Source organism: Helianthus annuus, chromosome 2 (assembly GCF_002127325.2).
Source record: "Helianthus annuus cultivar XRQ/B chromosome 2, HanXRQr2.0-SUNRISE, whole genome shotgun sequence".
NCBI classification, from domain to species: domain Eukaryota; kingdom Viridiplantae; phylum Streptophyta; class Magnoliopsida; order Asterales; family Asteraceae; genus Helianthus; species Helianthus annuus.
Window position 1 is genome coordinate 41,815,955 of NC_035434.2, and position 7,035 is coordinate 41,822,989.

General features: G+C 35.9%; 1 long non-coding RNA gene across 9 annotated transcripts; it reads right to left on the minus strand.

Moving 5' to 3' along the window:
• Positions 1–190: 190 nt before the first annotated feature.
• On the minus strand, positions 191–5,555 carry LOC110914636. 9 transcript variants are annotated; one of them, XR_004886847.1, is made up of 7 exons: positions 5,152–5,555; positions 2,744–2,864; positions 2,506–2,670; positions 2,134–2,421; positions 1,558–2,046; positions 542–877; positions 191–440 (listed from the first exon to the last, which is right to left on the minus strand). It is a non-coding gene; the product is annotated as an uncharacterized LOC110914636 (long non-coding RNA). The 9 variants fall into 9 exon arrangements; XR_004886859.1 differs by having other exon boundaries at positions 366–877; positions 2,134–2,213; positions 2,307–2,421; positions 5,152–5,554; XR_004886849.1 differs by having other exon boundaries at positions 366–659; positions 757–877; positions 5,152–5,554.
• Between the last annotated feature and the right edge of the window lie 1,480 nt (positions 5,556–7,035).

The window sequence follows — 7,035 nt, forward strand, 5'->3', positions numbered from 1 at the left end:
TATGATGCACACATGATTTATGATTTAGTAATGGTATATAATTGCTGAAAATGCTTTCAAAGTTGCAAGGATAACATGTTTCGGGTCGGTTTTGAATGATGATGCATGATAAATAATTTGAATATGTGATGAACCATATGAACTAGTTTAATGCCCGTCCGGTGGACGGGTGTTTTACCACTATGATTACACATTTTTTATTTACATTATAAGGAAAAACATTATTTCTTTAAATAAAGATCCAAAAGACTTGAAAACGCAAGGTTAGAATAATTGCCCATACTCCGATCATCCACCATAGTTATTTTGCCGATAAACATGTCATGAGAACATGGTTACCGGACTGCGGACTCTACACATAACCATAGCAAGAACAATACCCATTTGCTATTTGTTCCTTGAAATCAACATCTTTCACTTTCCAGTAACATATATTTTCTCTACACATTAATATAAATATAAACGAATGGAATACGCAAGAATCGTTATAAATATCATAGATATAGGTAAAAAAATAACTACATGTAACAATAAAATTAACCTAATAGATGTAAGCTCATTGGTTTCTTCAATGGATAAATCATGTGTGCATCCACTAAAAGCAAGCATGTCCTTTTCATGCCGAAATGCAAGGCAATATAAGGACCATAAGTCCTCATCTTGTCCAGTCCACCAAATACAAAGATACCATTCGATTAAAAACAATAAAGCAGACCCATAATTAAAATTTAATTAAATATTAATTCATGGTCTTACTTTTTATTACTTATATATGAGACGAGGAGCAGAGGGCTTGGTAGCGACAACGGGATTTCTGGAGATAGGGAGGAAGGTTATCATTAGCTAACCTTGAATCGGACTTTTCTTCATGGATTACCTAAAAGGGGATTAAAAGATTAGTCTGTTCATTTGTTATACATTGACTCTGAATCTTTAAAGGAATATCTCAATTTGAAAATATAAATATATTCAAATCTTTGATGGAAAGTCAATCACCGCTAAGTTGACTATTACTTCTTCAAATTCATCAACCTCTTTAAAATAAAACACCAACACCAAATGTAGTGGATGGGTTTTTTAGTGTCATGATGACAAAGGTTATTATTTAGTATTTACATTGCATGTATATTATGAACTCATCAAATGAGTTCATGTTGACATGTTAATACGCCTAACAACGAAAAAGCAAGGTTGGAGATAATTTTAATAACCCAGATTGCATTGAGTCTTTAAGTGAATCATTGACTACTGAAACATAAAAACACAAATAGTCGGCTCAAATTAAACTTAATCAAATATAAAATTAACCTAAAAATAAATTGCCCCAAAAAGATGAAGTAAAAAAGAAGTGTGACTAATCACAGGGAAAACCAAAAGAGAACGTGTATAACCAAGGAGCATCTCCCAAATCTCAAAACCATATTCTATTATTTTCATAAAATTATACAGCAAACAGTAGTTAGTTCATGAAGATGTAATCGTATTGGAAACAACCTTGTAATGTTGACTTTCATTGTGTAGATAGGAAAAGTAAAAGTGTGTATTAATTTCATATACCTTGTAAGGTCATGCTAGATAGAACTGCATTTTCTAGCAGCATAGGGAGGCATTTTACTGATGTGTTCTTTAGCCGTACAGCCTCTCTGCTTCTTCAATTTCTTCAAGCAACATGCCATCATGAAATAGTCAATACATAGCACCTAGGAGTCTAGGGCCAAATAAAGAAGTCTTCAACATGAGACCCAACACTGGTCAATTCTAGTGTTTGAGAATCTCAATTAATGTTATAAAATGCTACAAAAAAGTAGTCATAAAATGAGAGTCATAGTATTATACAAAAAAAGACATGAAGAAAATGAAGACATACCGCTGCCATTTTTGGAGCAAAAACTGAATGCAAGTAGAAACATTTTGAATCTGCAAGCCTATAAATTCAAACAAAACTATGTTCACATCATCCAAAACTTCAACCACATGGCACCCTATGTCTCTTGAACTCGATTCAACTTTAACTTCTTCCACTATTTCGTGTATGCACACGTATAGCTGAATCACCAAAATAATTAACTAAGCCGAACATACTAGAATAAAGTTTAATGATTTATTGATTTAAATAGGACAAGAAAAAGCCACCATGGTGCAGGTTGAAAGCCAGTAAATGAACATTAGTCCTTTGCATGTGCCAACTGTATGCCCATATCCCTCTAGCAGCACTTCAAATTATATCCACAACAATTGTCCAAATTCGATAATATTCCATATAACATTGAATGACGCTTTTAAACTGACCAATGACAGCCACACACCTGCAGTATGCCAATCAAACTTTGGAGCGTAAAGGATTGTCTCTCCGTACTCGTATTCAAGCTTCTTATAGATAGCTCTGTCACTATTTCCAGATCTTAATTCTTTGTGGATAAGCTACAATAGAAGCAAACATAATGAGTTTGTGTTTAAATTAACTAATTAATACCCTATTAAAAGATAACCAAGTCAGTGACATACAATTACAAAAATTATAGGGATGGATAATGAGATTACTCTCTAAGGATTTATTCCAGCTGCAGCAACATGTAAATCCAACTTTCCTATTGCAATGCGAATCCCCTGAACTCCAAGATTGCCAAGACACATTATTCGGCTTCCATCAGTAACAACAATCATATCAACCTATCCTATCACATAGGATACATTATTAGTACAAAATATAATTACTATACATAAAAAGAGTAAAGGTTATTACATTAGTTGGTTACTATATCATTCAAGATTAAGAGACATGGTCCACTGTATTTCTGGCAAACACGTGCTAATGTTGGAGTGTACACTATGGGGGCACATTCCATTAGTTGGTTGATAAGAATCTGTAATAAGATAGATATAATGTTATTGGTCAAGACATGACTAAATTATGACATAAAAATAGATAAATAAATAAATAAAAACGTGTGATAATCATAAATTTTCTTTAAGGTCCAAATGGGAGGGCAAATTTTGTTATCCAAAGGCGAAGACTCAGAAGTGGGCAACGGTGAACATGTCGGGCTCCGGCCCTTTAGAACCGCCTTCTTCCATACAACAATGGAAACATCAATCCGAAGTTCAACCTTGCATTCAGAAACTTGGCTTTTTTTACTAATACATTATATATGATAAATTATGTGTTTAATATTGCTGTGAAGTATGTAAACTCCTTGTCGTATAATTTCAGGTTTAGAAACTTACAACAATAAATGAAGAGTTAACTTCCTAAATCGATTAATTTGTTGTCCGCCCGTCTGAACATTTGTAGGTAGTAGAAGTTCGCGCAGTTCAAGACGATCTCGTTTTAGTCATGGAGAATGTTGTCCCTAGGACTGGCAAACGGGTCGGGTCGGGTCAGAACGGGTCATGGGTCAGAACGGGTTAGGGTCGGAACGGGTCAAATTAAGAAAAGGGTTGTTTTGGGTCGGGTCAGAATGGGTCCGGGTTGGAACGGATTCGGGTCCAAACGGGTTCGGGTCGAATCGGGTCCCGTTCGGAATGGGTTTTGGGTCAAAACGGGTTGTGTTTATTTTTTACCATTTCTAAAAACATGATTTCATATACCTTTTGTTCAAGTCGGTACAGAAACCGAAACTGGCCAAAACGATTAAAAAAATGAAAAAGTCGATGCCGAACCAAAACGAAACCGAAAAAACTAAACAAAAAAAACCGAAACTAAAACCGACCAAGACGAAACAATAAAAAACTGAATTCGAACCAAACTAACCAAAACTAAACAAAACAAAAAACTTAAAAAAAAAAACCGAAACCGAACCAAAAAAAAAGCAACCAAATCGAAACTAAAAATCCGAAACCGAACCGAAAACGAAACAAAAACTGTAAAGTTCGAATCCGACAAAAATGAAACCGAAAAAACGATCAAAACGAAACAAAAAACCGAAACTGAAAAAACCAAACCGAACCATATCACAGTATATCAACAACTCAACATTAGTGCACAGAGACAAACCAACCAAAATCACTACTGATAATGAACATTGAACAACCATAAACAGAAATATCCAAAAAAAAAAATGTTTCAAAGAAGTAGAATTTGTTTTCGTAATGTGTATACAAAAATCAAATTAAGATAATCAAATGGATGCATAGTCTGGTAACAGAATTCAGAATCAACAACAACGACAAAAACGGAACCGACCAAAACGAAACAAAAAAACTGAAAATATCAAACAAAAAAGCAAACAAAACGAAACAAAAAACCCGAAACTGAACCGAAACGAAACAAAAATAGTGAAAATCTCAAACCAAAAAAACAACAAAAAAGAAACAAAAAACCGAAAACTGAACCGAAACAACCAAAACGAAACAAAAAAAACTGAAAGAATCGAAACCGGTCCGGATAAACCGATCAAAACGAAACAAAAAACCGAATCGAAACCGGCCAAAACGAAACAAAAAACTAAAAAAATCGAAACCAAACCGAAAAAGCGACCCAAACGAAACAAAAAAACTCAACCCAAACCGAAAATAACCGACCCAAACAAAACAAAAAAAAAAAAACGAACTGAAACCCGTCTCGTGCTAAAATCCGTCCCGACTCAAAACTCGTCCCGTGCGAAAACTCATGTCGGCCCGAAACCCGTCCCGTGGGGAAATCCGTGCCGACCCGAAATCCGATCCGCACCAACTACGTGCGGATCTGAAACCCGTCCCGGCCGCCCGGAACTCAATCCGAACCGAACCCGTTCCGATCCGAAACTTGTCCCGTTACTTTAAGACACCAACCCACATTGATCCATTTCTTTGAAGTTGTCGACTCGTTTTGACCCGAAAATATATGAGATGGAATTTTAATTGACCCATTTTGACCCATTGAGTGAAAATATCGTATCCAAACCAACAATATAATTTAAAAAGCAACCCGAAGTGACCCACTTGAAAGGCTTTGGGTCAAGATTGCCCCCTCTAGACTTGTCCCTGTTAACCAAACCTGGCAAATTTAGTCCTATTTTTTTTAAATGGTGACCAGAGGGATATAATATTACCCAGAGAAGTTCATACGATCATTCATTAAAATAAATAAAACAAACATGCAAAAAAAAAAAAAAAAAAGCTAGTAACATATTGTACAAATCATTGCAAACGAAAAGAGCCTCAAATCATTACCTTATTGCACCATTGATTGTGAATAGTATCGCCATTGTTGAATCTGATCAGAAAATTGTTGACGATGTCCTCCTTAGACTGGATATAGAGAGTCTTGGTGGTGGAACTTGCCATTTCCATGATTTTAAAAGCCCCTAATTGGATCTTCTGATGATGAGTAAGAGATCGGGGAAAGTTGAAGGTGTAGGGCTTGGAGATGGTGGTAGAATACGACTTTGGAGACATAACTGGAGTGAATGCGGAGACAGATTATACCATGAAGGAGGTTATAATTGGGAGTTTATTGAACCCACTATACAGTTTGGGTAGGAAACGTGATTTGTGGAGAAGATGGGCAGAAAAAGGCGGAGCAACCTCCCAACCTAAAAACTGATGGAGAACCGCCAGCGTAGCAGTTAGAAATGGGAGTTTAAATGGCTGAGATTTAATCTCAGCTAAATCCAATGGTCAAAAATGATTTAAGAGTTGGTTAGACTTAATGGGTTTAATGTATATATATAATTTGAGTTGAAGGTGCCTTGAAGATTTGAAAAACTTGTTGTTTGATCCATTTTGGTTAATTGTTAGACAAAGAAACATGTTTCTGAAACCTCATTGGATAGTACATAAAATCACAACAGTGGAATTCTATTGGTTAGTACAAGTCTCGCAGTTGCATCAGAATCAGCAGGCAAACGAGTCGAGATCACTGGTTTCGACTCGAGACCACATGATGACAACTCGAGACCGCAGTGATTGCGACTCGAGACCTAGACCAAGCAACTCAAAAACGGACTTCAGGGACTCGAGACCACATCGTGACAACTCGAGACGGGACTCGAGATCTCCGGGTTTGCGAGTCATGCCTGCACCACTCGAGACCAACCATTACAAGTCGAGACCTCCTTGTCACACCCCAACCAATGGCGGAAACATCGGGATGAGACGAAGTGTGAAGATTGCTCGAGACATCATAACGCTAATAATTATGACAAGTATTTAAATAATCATTTCATTTCATTTCTAAAGAATCAAGTACAAGGTTTTGAAACAAAGTACAACAACATGAATAATAAAATGATACAATACAAATACAATTCTTTCTAAGTGGGTATCTAAGCATCCTACTAGATTCCATGCATCGTCAACATCCACCTGTAACATGTTAAAATAAAGTTCAATGCAAAAGCAAAGGCGAGTATACAAGTTTGATACGTACATAGCAAAAGATAAGTTTTGAACAATTCCTCATAGCAAGCATGTGATTCAAGATAAATATTTAAACATGGCATGTGTCTAACATATCAAATCAAGAAAACGCAATATGCTCATGACATAACCGATGATAAAGGGCGGGTCGTTAATCCTATAGCGCTACATATGTCACGGTTTGGCTCGTACGAAGTTAATGATAAGTTCAACACATAAGAATCACCCAAGTCTAAAGTATCAAGCCATCACGTATACAAGCATGTTGTTCATGTGTTTAAGCAAAATGTTCATGAGTAAGTTTGTTGATAGATAAAACATGTTACACCCCAAAAGCGATAAAAGAAAAAGGGGGAATACGAGTATACTCACAAAGTTTGCATATGCTTTCCGATTATCCAATTATTGGCGAGTTGATGAGGTTGGAAGATTGAATATGTAGGGTTAAAGTTCAAGTATGCTTAGAGTCGAGATTCGGTATTTAAAACAACATAAAAGTAAGATATGTGAATAGCATGTGAAAATAATCATCTTCAACACTTAACACTTGTATGACACTTGGTAACCACAAGGGTTATGATAATGTTTTCATGAGTTGAACACCCATAAGAATCACAACAAGGTTTAGGTCTTAGGTGATGTTCTACTACTTTAATATATAAACATGAGTTCAACATCAAAGGTTCGAATGAGTGT